At 33.3% G+C, this 13,932-nt stretch overlaps 1 non-coding gene across 1 annotated transcript; it reads right to left on the bottom strand.

The window, feature by feature from the left end:
- Positions 1-12,588: 12,588 nt before the first annotated feature.
- LOC121214384 (small nucleolar RNA R71) lies at positions 12,589-12,695 on the bottom strand. Its single transcript, XR_005909967.1, has one exon. It is a non-coding gene; the product is annotated as a small nucleolar RNA R71 (small nucleolar RNA).
- Positions 12,696-13,932: the final 1,237 nt, after the last annotated feature.

Below are 13,932 nucleotides of genomic sequence, written 5' to 3'. Positions count from 1 at the left end.
TACTTAACATTTGATTGTGTGGACCAAAATGCCCTATGCTCGTAATTTTTTTACTGTATAGAGGTGATGCCACAACACAACAAGTCATGTGTCGCGAAATCGAGAGTAGTATGCTTCATCTTCATTGGTGTATTACGACATCCTCAGGCTGTGTTGCGACACTGAAGGTAGTCTTAAATTCTTCTATTATGCTCCCTATGTTTCGACATCCAGCTCTTTGTGTTGCAACACAGCAACCAATATTGAGTTAGCACGCCTTCTAATGGTTTTTTGCACGCTCACAAAGTAGATTAGCTCACCTTTAGGCCTTATTTGGCCCTTAAGGTCAATAAAAGAGTCAAATTATACATTTTATTATATGTAACTAAAATTGTGAAAACGTAATTAAAACTTAACTGAAATGCCTGTGTTCAAGATCCTAAAGTGCAAAAACTAGTTTAATCTGCTACACCAAATAACGGTAGATCAATGAGCAACCTCTTGGGCTTTATTGTATTTCCATCAATCAAATGAGCATTTCTCAAACTTTTCACTCTTATTTTATGCTTACCATGTGTTCGATAAATTGTTGGTTAGGAATTTAAGTTTGATTATGTGCTAAATTTGTTGGATCGTTGATTTTCTGGTTGTTTCTTAGCTTAATTTTATGTCCATTCTTGATTGATTGGTTGTTCTATTATATCGAAATGCTTAATACGCCAGAATTGACGCCTCTAGTGAAAAACCTAGATAAATGAGATCGAGATGAGAGTTTATCCTTAGATAGCTAGATATGATTGTGTCGAGTAGTGAGACTAAGAGGTAATCTATATGCCTAGGTAAGATCGAGAGATAATATTAGGTGCTATTTTTTAGTTTAGGATGAGACCAAGAGGAGATTCCTAGCTAAGAGTGACAATCAATGTAATGGGTATAGATTTATTAGCTTAGTTAATGATTAACGAATCAATTGACCATCGATTTATCCTTTATATTTTCTAAATTTACAAGGAAAAAATTAGGTTAGTTTGTTTAATTGATAATCTAAATTTAGTTTATAAATAATTTTTTATTTGAAGTTGAACTAATAATTTCTGACTAGATTAGATTAGTAATTGGACTTATATAAAATTTTCTGTTAATCTACATTAGAATAAGCCAACTAGTTCGAGTGGTAAGGGAGTTGGTGTGCTGGGGGTCCTGTGTTCGAATCCTTGCGCAAGCATGAATGTTATTTTTATTTCGATTGGTCGATGGAGTGTTTGGATGGGATTGGGAGTCTAAGTGAGTGGATAGCTGTAGTTGAGGAAATAGTGGGGAGTTGGGATATTGGGAGTTATCAGATTTTATTTGTTTTTTTTCAAAATTTTGGTTTTCCTTCTCTCCTCCAAATTTCTGACATGATTTTCCTTTCTCCATTCTCCCCCTTTCTTTCATTTTTCCCCTTTCTAATCTATTCAAAATTTTGGTTCGATCATCGCCTTGTATTTCAATTTTTTGTGCTCTTCGTGTGATTTAGATAAGAGGGGCTATTCTTGTTTGGTGTAGCGATTTTGGTAAGTTGTGTTGGTATTTTCTCTTCGTTGTAGTGTACTCGATGTTATAGGGAATTTGATTTCTATAAATCTGTGATGTAGGAGAAGGGTGTGAACGGTGAAGTCTTATTTCGGCAGCCTAAATCGCACTAGTGTCTATGCATATTATCGGTAAGTTAGGGGCGTTATTTCGGGTTTATGTCGATTCGTGAATTGTTTGCTAATTGGTTAATAGTGCTGTTTATTAGGTTTCAGAGGCCTCGAGATTACTATAGCATCTTAAACGAATCAGGTGTGTACCCAAAACGTAGGAAATCAAACCGACTTTACCGACTTTATGATTATGGTTTAATTTTAAATTAAAGATTAATTTGGGAGTTTTTGTAAAAATTGGACTCTTCGGACTTTTGGTTTTATTTTGGATTTACGTTTTCGATTTAAATATTTTATTTGAGACGAATAGCATAAAACATGGTTTTATCAAAACAAAGGTTTTCTTAAAACACAAACGAGATTTCCTAATTAAACGTTTTATGACTTCCGTTGTAACTTAAATTTTGGCAAATAAATAAGTTAAGTAAACGCTTTCAAATATAGATATAAACGAATATGAGTTTTAAAACTTGAATGGTTTGACGAAACGATTCCATTTTCAAAACCCTACCTTGTGACATCTCTGGATTTAGCCATAACGTCTAGGCCAGGTTTGGGGTGTTACATCCACCGAATATCGAATCCAAGCCCTAAGTCCGAGTATTACCTGAAAGGTTATGTAACTAAGGGAGTGAGCTTTTAAAGCCCAGTGTGAGTCTTTTAACAAATAAAAATCAATAAACATATAATTATCTTACGAAATAATCAATTCTCCTTATGCACATGATCATGGAAACGCAATTTTTATAAAACAGTTATGCAAATTTATTTTAAAAACATCCTACCCATCACCGCTACACTCTAAAACAGAGTTCCCTAGAACTTATCCATCCAAACACTCCAATTTGTGGACAAGCCACTAGTAGTGCAGACAAACTGCTAGAATTGCAGATAAACTGCTAGTAATGCAAACAAGCTGCCAACAATGTGGTCAAGCCACCAGTGATGTAGATAAACTGCCAGTACTTCCTCCTTACACATGTCCCACCCCATGCATGTGATATGGCCACAATAATCATATTTTCACTTTGTTACAGAATTTCACTTTTAGGCATATGGATCATTCTCATCCAATCATTTAAATAGTATCACATAGGCATGCTTTAACATGCAATTTAAAGATTATCTTGATTTATCAAAACATCACATTTTAACATTCATATACTACATTTATGCCATAATGTCACATAACATAAGAATTAGAACAATATGCTTTTCAAATTAGTAATAAACATAACCACACAACATACTTTCACAAAATAGTTGTTTCGGAATCACTTACTTGTATAGTCTATTTTGATGGATTTAATCTCCAATTTTAGAATACTTAAAGTATTCATATAAAACATATATCAATCAATAATATTTTATTTAAGCATTTTTAACGATATATATAACTTGTATCAAGATAGACCCACACCTGATAGTAGATCCGGTGTGAAACTCCACTCTAAAGAATGTCTCACTCAGATCTTAACCAACAAAATAATGATTATTATAAATAATCATTTGTATGATGCTTTTATTCCCAAAACTAGGAGCTTTCCAGAATGGTGTCAATCGACCCTTCATTAAAATAGAGTACGATATGTTATTACACGAGGAAAAATACCCTATAAGTTCTTACAAAAATTCAGCCAAAAGGAAAAGGTAGGGAAGAAATAGTGGTTTACATCCACTACCATACTTACACTAAATCGATTGAATCAGAAGGGATGTTGGGCCACTAGGGTCTTGAGTTGATGACAAAATCGGATCTAAAGATATCAATCACTTGGAAAAGTGAGTCTAAAGTATAATAATATTGAAATATTTTAAAAACTTATTGAAAATAAAATAAATGAGGTTTTTTTTACTATAGGGAGTGGTAGAAAATGAAAAATGATGAAGAAAGGAGAAAGGATCGGTAATCATCGATAGAAGCACGATAGTGCAACAGCGATGGCAGTCCAATGAGGACCCAATGGAGAATGGGAAAAGGGTGTTGCGACACTAGGGAATAGAAGTAGAGATTGAAAAGGGAAAAAGAAATATAGAAGAAGAAGAAGAAAAGAGAAAAAGAAAGTTATTTTTTATGCTAGTGCACAATGGTGACGGCCACGGTGGTGAATGGTGGTGCTAGGGTGATGGTGGAGCAACAAAAAGGAGAGGAGCGACGGTAAAGCGGAGTTCAGCAGTGGTTCAGTTGGCAGGGGAGTGATGAAGGAGAGGAGGAAAAAATAGTGAAAATGTGGTTGATAGCTAAAACAAAAGAAGAGAAATGGAGAGCAGGAGAGAAGTGGAAACACGAAAATTTATGTGTTTTTACATGCCCTTTTTAACTTAAAATCATGCTATTTCGGTTAACTTCTTGTCGAAAAATAATTAAATATTATAAAATAATTAAATTATGTTAAAAATATGAACATTATGTATTTTAATTAATTTTATATTTAATTTTGATTAATTTTGTATATTTTCGACAGATTCGCATAAAGGGCGAAACTTGGCTCGGCAGACAATGCTCGAAGAATAAAACCGAGAAAAAATTTGAAGCATTGAGGCAAATTTATTTCCAGCCTAAGATGGTCCAAAAATGTGTTTTAATTCATAATATAATTAATTTTAATTTATTCCCAATTTAATTTGGGCTAAATAAATTATTATTAATTAATTATGGAAAAAAAGGGTCCAGTTGAACCGCATTGGTTGAACCAAATCTAGTAAACCGAACCAGTCACCAATTGGGCTGCCCCATTTTAGCTAACTAAATAAGCTTGCAAAGAAGCCCTTGAAGAACTTTCAACCTTGCATTCAAACCCCTCCAAAAAATGTGGCTTTATGGATTTGCCCCAGGCTATTTTTAGCAAAGTTGAATCTCTCAACTTTTCCATGTGTGTGGCCGGCCAAGGGGGGTCTCTTTGGCTGATGGAATTTGCTATTTTTAGCAGCCAAAATCAGCTATAAAAGCCACCCCTTGCTGATCATTCAACTCATCCCTCACACTCTTATTCTCCCTTCTCCTCTCTCACTTTCTCTCAACTTTTCCTTCCCATTTTCCCTTTTGTTCAAGTGTCGATTTCTTCTCTTGGGAAAAAGGTCCTCATCAGCCATTGTTGAGCAGCAATTAAAGTGTTCATAAACCACCTTGATAGCTGAGGACAACAGAGAATGAAGAAAGGAGAACTCAGTGAAGCCCCGGAGAAACACCGGATTTGCTTTTTGTTCCCTATCTCTTTAAATTTCATTGTTGTTTTGAAAAACATGTTTATGAATATTTATGCTATTGAAATGGTTATTTTAATCAATCTAGCTTGAATTTAATCCGTGTTGGATTGATTATATTTTGCCTGCTTAAATTATTAAAATTGTGTTTGTGTTGTTATAAGCCTCGGTAAGATGCTTGATTAAGTAAAAACATGCCTAAGTTATTCTTGCAATATTAATTATTAGATAACTAATGAATTAATTCTTAAAGCGTATTGAAATTGTAATTAGTCGACACAATACTTAATCAGTGAATGTTTATTTTTCTAAGGTAGCTGAAGTTAATTTAGCATTGTATTTGGCGATACATATGCCTTGCATAACTTGCAAGATTATTGTGATTAAACAGTTTCAAGGTAGAAATACTCTGTTACCTCACTTGATCTTTTATATGCTTGTGAAGATTGATTAATCACTTGGATTGACATTGAAAAATGTTCAAGAGATTGATTAATTTAATAAGTATGTATGAGCAGTAGTTAGCAAATTACCGAGTTGTCGTGAATTTGTTCGTAGCAGTATAACATAAGTTTAATAATTCTAAGTTAAATAAATGTAATTAGTCCAACAAAATTATATCATCTTGATTAAACCTTATTTAAAATCGTGCATTAGAACTTTTTTATTTTTAATTTTTTTACTTAGCTTTTAACCCTTAGTTTTTAATCATCTTTAAACCAAAATATTTTTCATCACCAAAGTGTTTTAACATTGATTTCATAAATATTCCTTTTTACAGTCCATGTGGGTACGATAACTCGACATTTACTTGTCACTTTATTACTTGTTGCGATTGTGTACACTTGCACATTTTCGTCATTCCAAGAAGCTAGGGAGAGGGACGGCAATAGGGGAGAAGTGTAATGAAAAATTATTCAATAGGTGAATTGTGATTTTCTAGGTACAATGAATCAATTCATATGGCAAGGATGGAGAAAAGGGCATGTTTAGGGGACAAAGGAGAAAAAAGGGGATAATGCTTCTAAATAAGGCATGTTGACTTGAAAAGAAAGGAAAGAATCTTCCTCATGCATGGTAAGTGAGTTGGACAGAAATGGAGGTGTTAACATGCTAAAGTTGGCAAAAAACCAATAAAAAGGTTGTGAGTATGGAAACTTGAACCTAGGACCCTAGGATATTTTTAAAGCTCCTAACCACTATGTCATATTTATTCCTTGTTCACAAACTACACAATTTATTTTAAAAACATGGTGTGACCTTTGCGAAGGTTTGAAAAAAATTCCACCACATAGAAAATAAGTGAGGGAAGGGATTCAAACACAAATCATCAAGGACACCTCCACCACTATTTGATCACTAAAAAAAATTCGGGCGTGACCACTCTCGGTTCATTAACCCAATTTCTACTAACCCAATTTTTTTGGGATGTGAAAGAATGAGCTCTATTTAATTGATTGATCTCCATGGGATGCTCTTACTTGCCTTTGTCAAGATCCTTTGATCTGGAAAAATAGGCTTCGGTATTCCCGCATTAAACACTAGGTTAACCTTGAGTATTCCTTCCAACTCTAGTTTGTAATCTCCATTGTAACACCCCTAACCCATATATGTCGTCGAAATAGGGTTACGGAGCATTACTATAAAAACATAACTTTAAAACATACATCTTAAACCTCAATGTAAACATGATATAAATCATACAAATACATGCATATCGTCCCTTAACCAAGACTTCGAAGCCTTAGAAACACTTTTGAAATGATTTGGAACTAAATTGGAAACATGTGGAACATTTAAGAAAAAGTTGGAAAAAATTGAATTGTAGGGGTCACACGGCCCTGTGGCCAGGCCGTGTGACTCACACTGCTGAGACACACGCCCATGTCTCAGGCTATGTAACAATCAAAATAGGGACACACGGTCGTGTCCTAGCCAGTGTCCGTGCAACTTTCGTGGTTGGGTCACACAACCAAGCCACAAACCCCTACGCCAGGCCGTGTAACTCTCGAAATAGCCACACACACCCATGTGTCAAGCTATGTGCTAAGTTGTGTAACAGCCTGACTTGCATACATTAAACCCTACAAGGGACACACGACCGTGTCGTCTGGCCGTTTGTCACACATGATTGAGTCACACACCCATGTATCAGGTTGTGTGGACATGAAATTGGCTAAAATCAAGTCATTTCCATTACCAAACCAAACATGTACCTACAAACATTTTGTGCATAACTTCAAAGCTTCAAAACCTTACCAAAACATGCATGAAATGATCAATTCAATAGTTCTTAACCATTCAACTAATAGACCATACAAGGCACCTCAATTGCAACTTTCAAACTTACCTAAACATATGTATATGCTTGACCACATTACATTCATAATCATCTAGTTCAATACCATTTCCAAATCATACCATAACTTGACCATATTGAGAACAATTCATCACTTATCACTTTGGCCATTCAAACATGCATCAACACATTGCCAAATCAACACATACTAATAAGGCATCTATAAGTACCAAAATGACACTAACCAACTAACATCAAATGGTACCAAAACAACTTATACATGCCAATATCATCAACTAACATTCAATTAAATACCAATACAACTACACCTATACATGCCATTATAAACTTGGCTAAAACATCAAAAACTATCGATATTTATGATGGATAGTGTGATAGATCTCCGATGAGCTTCCAAACGGATCGAGCTTTTGATAATATAAAAAGTAAAGGAAAGTAATTACGTAAGCAATGAATGCTTAGTAAGCTCGTATAAACTTTAAACATAACATTCCATTTCAACAATGAACTTTATAGGTTAAATATAAACCTATACCAATGCCTCAAGATTTATCGACTACATAACCATCAGCTCACAAATTAGTAAGTCTATCAACATCACATGTACTTTTCATTCCTCACATAATAGGATTTTATAAGACATATTACACAATCATTAACCATTTCATAAGACTATGAATCACTCCATTTACTTACTTACCATTCCATTTACTTACTTTCCATTCCTTTTACTTAGCATAAGCTTAAATAATATTATCAATTCATGAATTAGTGTATTTATTCATGACATAGGTAAATTCATCCATAGCATAAGTAAATTTCTAACACATAAGTACTTCATTCAACTCATCAATCCTTTTATCATCATATTACATCTCAATTATGAACTTACCGTTTCATTACCATTTCTTACTTGATTCATTTGCATAATACAAGACTTAAGCATAAACATCACCCATAACCACAAGCTTGGCACAAGCCTAAACATCATCATCAATACAGAAGTTAGTGCATGTATACATAACTCTTTTGGGATCAACCACATGATAAACCATTTCATTAGAAAATACATCTTTTAATTCATACTACCTTTTCGTGAACATAAGCATATTTCCAATTGGACACTTACCATTTCAATGTATAACATTACAATTAAGCATGATATAATCCAACATAAGCTTGGCACAAGCTTAAGCATCATCAACAACACATGTTAGTGCTTTAACACATAACTCAATTGAATTATCACATGGTAAGGTAGATTTGCATGAACATAATACCATTGAATTCATACTTTTCATAAACATAGATATACATTCATTGATCATTATCATTTCATACCTTTCCATAGTTTCATAACATATTTGATTGGAACATTTACCGTTCCTTCCTTTATCATGCCCGTTGAACCATTCAGAATAACATCAGGCACGTGGGAAAGCTCACACAAAGTGTGCTAAACATATAACCTTTCCTTTCCTTTTCCTTTACATCATTGCTCACTCGAGCCGTAAAATGGGTCTGCTTACACAAGCTGACGGTCGAAATGTAAGCTACACAATGCTGTTTACACAAGATGATGAATATCCACAACAAATGTCAGACCTCAGCCATCATTAGGACATTCAGGACCAGTACCTGAAACATGGTAACCCTAATGACATGTCATTTGTATCCTACGAATTCCTAAGGTTCAAATAGGGCTCAATAAATGTCAATTCATCATGGCATTAATACATTTGTACATATTGATTCATTTAAATAAAAAAACATAATAATTATTCAATCCAAGCCACATTAAAGCAATTATAGTTCATACGAACTTACCTGGCTAAATTGCTGCATTGACTAAGTACATAGATTATTTGGTAATTTTCTCTTCTCCTCGATTTTTCACTTCTTAATTTAAATTATTAATTTCATTCAATTCATTAACTAAGACAGTAAAACCATTTCCTTTTATGCAGTAAAACCATTTCATTTTATGCAATTAAGTCCTATTTGTCATTTTTAAAAAATGGCCCCCAACATTTTACTTCTATTCAATTTAGTCCCTGAGCCTAAAAAAGCAAATTAACCATTTTTTACTTAAATTTAAGCTTAGAAAAATTTATTTGAACCTTACTACAGCCCATATTTGTTGTTATTAAACATTAAATCCTTATAATTTTAATATTTCAACAATCTAATCCCTAATCATTAAATTCATCAAAAATCACTTAACAAAATACTTATAATTAACAACCAATACTTCAAATTCATAATTTAACATCTAAAATCATAAATATTCATCAATTGAAAATTTTAAAATCTTTAACAGTTTCAAAAACAAAGGTACGGGCTAGTTGGACCTAGTTGCAACGATCTCAAAAACATAAAAATTACTAAAAACGAGTTTAGATTTCTTACCATACAAAAAGGTCAAATGTTAAAATTATTTGAAGCTTTGAAATTTTCCTTCCATGGTGGCTTATTCGGTGGGAGAGAAGAATGAAAAAGATGGTAAGTTTTCTTTCCTTATTTTATGTTTAATTTATTATTAATATTATATTAAATTATAAACTTTTAATTTAAATAACTAAAATCACTCATTCACCATCCATCATAATAGAACATGGCATAATTGCCATTTAAATCCCTTCAATAAGTCTATTTGACTCATTTAGTTAATAAAATCCAACTTTTGTAACTTTTACAATTTAGTCCTTTTCAATTAATTAACTATCTAAACATTAAAATTTCCTAACGAAACTTTAATACCACCTTAATAACCCTCCGTAAATATTTTTATAAATATTTACGGCTTGTTTTATAGAAACGAGGTCTCGATACCTCATTTTCTAAAACCATTTGACTTTAGGATCATACCACTTGAACCTAATTATTCATTCAAATAGCATAAATGGCCAATTAAAAATTTATTTAAATACCATATATTATTCGTAAATGTTAAATAATAATATTTACGGGCTCACACGTCAGATTTATGGCTCTGAAACCACTATTTTGACACCACTAAAAAACGAGATGTCACACCTTTGGCTTTCCCACTTAAGAACACTGAAAGGGCCCCTCTGTCTTTGCCAAGCCAATGATAAGTCAAAATGTAAAACACTAGATAAGTGTTTGAGATGTACCTCGCTCATTGCATTTACTCACTCCAACTGCCCTGTTTGCATTACTACTTTTCTCCTTAAGTCTGATACACAATCCACTAATAACTCTTGAAAAGAGTTACACTTCAAGGCTCTAGATTGAATTAATTGTTTGTAATTAAGTAAATATGTTTGCATTTATAGATATTTTTAGAACATTTCATAACAAAGCTTGGATTGTGTAATAGATGTTATTATTTGTTACTTTTATTATTAGGGAAAAATGTGTTAGTTGTGTTTGGTAGCAAGTGCAGGATGAAGAAGAGAAGAGAAAAAAAAGTCAAAAAATGAAGGAAGTGAAATATTGCCACAAAAAAAAAGTTGGTTAGATTACCAACAAGAATGCCATGGCAATTCCAGTAAAATGACGCAGCACTCAATCCACGTCACTCTCAGCCAACTGTACTTATACCAGATAAACAACCCTGAAAAAGAGAAAGCAAAGGGTGTGTGCTGAGAGGGAGGGACCTACCTATAAAGAAGGAATGAGAAAAGAGGAAAGGGGATCTAGAGAGAGAGAAGAAGTAAAGAATATTTTTTTTCTCTCTACATCAGGTTCTCGTGAAAAATCTCAGAGAAAGAGAGGAGAGGGTAGTAGCTTACATAGCAGAAGAGTTACAGACACAAGGAAGGGGAAGAGAATTATGCACTAGGTTTTGTATCAAATCTCATTATTAGAGTGCAAGTTGGAGTAGCGAGAAATTCTTGCAATTTTATCCTTATTTTCTGATTTGAAATTTATGATTCGTAAACTTAAACAATGATGTTGAATGGTTTCTTTTTTTTTTTGGATTTCAATGTCCAACCCATGAGCTAAATCTCATTGGGTTGGAATTATTTGGGTGAATTTGTATTATCTTTAATGGCCATGGTTTGATTTTTAGTAGATTACTACTTCATTCGATTTGTGATTTTTTTAAATGCATGCATGCAAGCTCTAGACATAAATGACTATATGGTATGTTATTAGATCTGATTTAATTATGGAAAGATTAAATAGATGAGATTATTATCGGTTGATACAGGTAAGTATTCGAAAGAATATTTGCAACTATTTAGACGTAGAAGTTGTGATTTTTACAGGGAAATGAAGAACAATCTGGATATCATTCTTGAGTTCTATAGACATACAAAAACTCAAAATGATAGTTTAAAGTCTGGCTTTCGAAAGAAACAGACTACAGTAGTGAGTCCCTGAGTAGTAGAATGGTCAAGATTTTGCCATGGCATTATTGTGATATAAAAATAAAGCCTGAGTAATTCCAACCTTATCATTCAATAGTACAAACTCTTTCCCACTTATTCTTTGAGATTTGCCACAGCATTTTAATTGTCTTAACATATTTTCATTCATAATTGATTTTTTTAATCCATTCATTAAATTTCTTTATCAATTTTTCATCTGTTTCTTTTGCACAGTTTAATTAGTCAATTTCATAGTAATAGAATAACCAATTATTTTAATGAATTTTGATCCCTGTGGAGACGATACTCAATGATCACTTTATTACTTTATTCAACGTGTATACTTGCACATTCACATCACACATTCACATGCGACAAGTTTTAGGCGTCATTGCTGGGGATCGACAATTTTGGTGAAAATTTCAGTGTTATTAACTCTTTAATTTTATTAGTTTAGCTTCATTTGTTGTTTTAATTTTTTTTTGTTTTTCAAGATTTTTTTTGGTGCATGAGTAGAGATATTTCAGCAATTGAAGAGTATTATTTTGATCCAAAAATTGAGAGAACATTAAGAAGAAAGAGAAAAGAATTGCGAGAAATGGAAAGAATTAGAAATGATTAGGTTAAAGAAGAGTCATTATATTAGGAAGGAAGGGATGCTAATATTCCTCGAATAATATATGACAAAGATAGACCCATCAAATAAAATGTAGTGTTGATCTTAGATTATCTGAATCTAGGAATTGTCAAGCCACATATTCAGGCTCAACATTTTGAGTTAAAGCCGATGATGTTTTAAATGTTACAAACTGTAGGGCAATTTAGTGGATTGCCTACCGAGGATCCATGGTTGCACTTAAGACTCTTTTTGGAAGTCTATGATTCATTCAAGCAGTAAGGTGTTCTTGATGATGCCTTGAAACTGAAGTTATTTCCTTATTCATTGTGAGATCGTGCCAAAGCATTATTAAATGCATTGTCGTCAAGTACAGTGGCATCCTGGAATGAACTTTGTCAGAGGTTTTTGCTGAGATATAATCCTCCAAACATGAATGTCAAACTGAGGAACGATATTACATCCTTTCAGCAATCTAAGGATGAAACATTATATGAAGCATGGGAGCAATTTAATGAGTTAATTAGAAAATGCTCGATGCATGGTTTTCAACATTGGACACAAATGGAAATGTTTTAAAATGGATTGAATGTGCATACAAGGATTGTGGTTGACACATCTGCCAATGGGACTTTCCTCAATAAATCATAAAATAAGGCATACAAAATTCTAGAGAGGATAGCAAACAAGGATTATCAATACCCCACTACCAGAGTAGGGACTGGCAGAAGAGTTTCTAGAGCAATGGAACTTGATACGGTTACTTCCCTAACAGCTAAGTATCATATTTAACGAATATGATCAAAACACTGAAAAGACCAGCTGCATTGTAGGAAATAAAAGCAGTCAAGTTAGCATGTTTTTACCGTGGAGAAGATCATGTTCTTTTATGAATGCCCATAGAATCTAGCCTCAGTTTATTATTTAGGAAATTTTAATCGCAGCAACAACAACCCATATTCCAACACATATAATTCGGGGTGGAAGCTACATCCCAACTTCAGTTAGAGTAATCCAGGGGTGGGAAATTCCAGCAATGTTATTCGATAAAAGTTGTTGGTGCACCACTTGGATACAACCAACTTATGCCACAACAAAATGTTAAGCAAAATTCAGCTTTGAGTTCTTCATCGATGGAAGATCTATTGAAGGAATACATGGCCAAGAATGATGTTATCATTCAAAGTCAAGCTACATCTTTAAAAGCTTTAGAGAATCAAGTGGGGCAAATTGCAAAGTATTAAGCTCAAGACCGCAAGGAGCACTGCCGAGTGATACCAAAAATTCATGATCTCAAGAAAAGGAACAATGTAAAGTCATTACACTTAGAAGTGGTACGCAGTTATCAGGAGTTGTTAATGACACCACGATTGAAGAACGTAGTTCAAATTTCACAAATAAGAAGAATTTAGAAGCATTAGTGGAGCAAACTACAAAGGAAAAGATCAACCAGAAAAATGTTGAAGAAGATTCATCTTGTATTGCCAATAAAAATGTCACCACAAAACAACCTCAACAAATAGAAGGAAAGCCACAGCCACTTTTTCCTTAGCGTTTCCAAAAATCTATGCAAGATTTTTAATTCAAGAAATTCTTAGTTATCCTAAAGTAATTACATATCAACATACCGTTGGTGGAAGCATTTAAACAAATTTCCAACTGTGTGAAATTGATGAAAGATATCTTATCAAAGAAGAGAAGGTTAGGGGAGTTCGAAATTATTGCTCTCACTGAAAGATGCACAACAATGCTGAGAAACAAATTGCCACCAAAACTGAAGGATCA

Source organism: Gossypium hirsutum, chromosome D01 (genome assembly GCF_007990345.1).
Source record: "Gossypium hirsutum isolate 1008001.06 chromosome D01, Gossypium_hirsutum_v2.1, whole genome shotgun sequence".
Classification (NCBI taxonomy): domain Eukaryota; kingdom Viridiplantae; phylum Streptophyta; class Magnoliopsida; order Malvales; family Malvaceae; genus Gossypium; species Gossypium hirsutum.
This window is presented reverse-complemented; position numbering and strand designations above follow the sequence as displayed.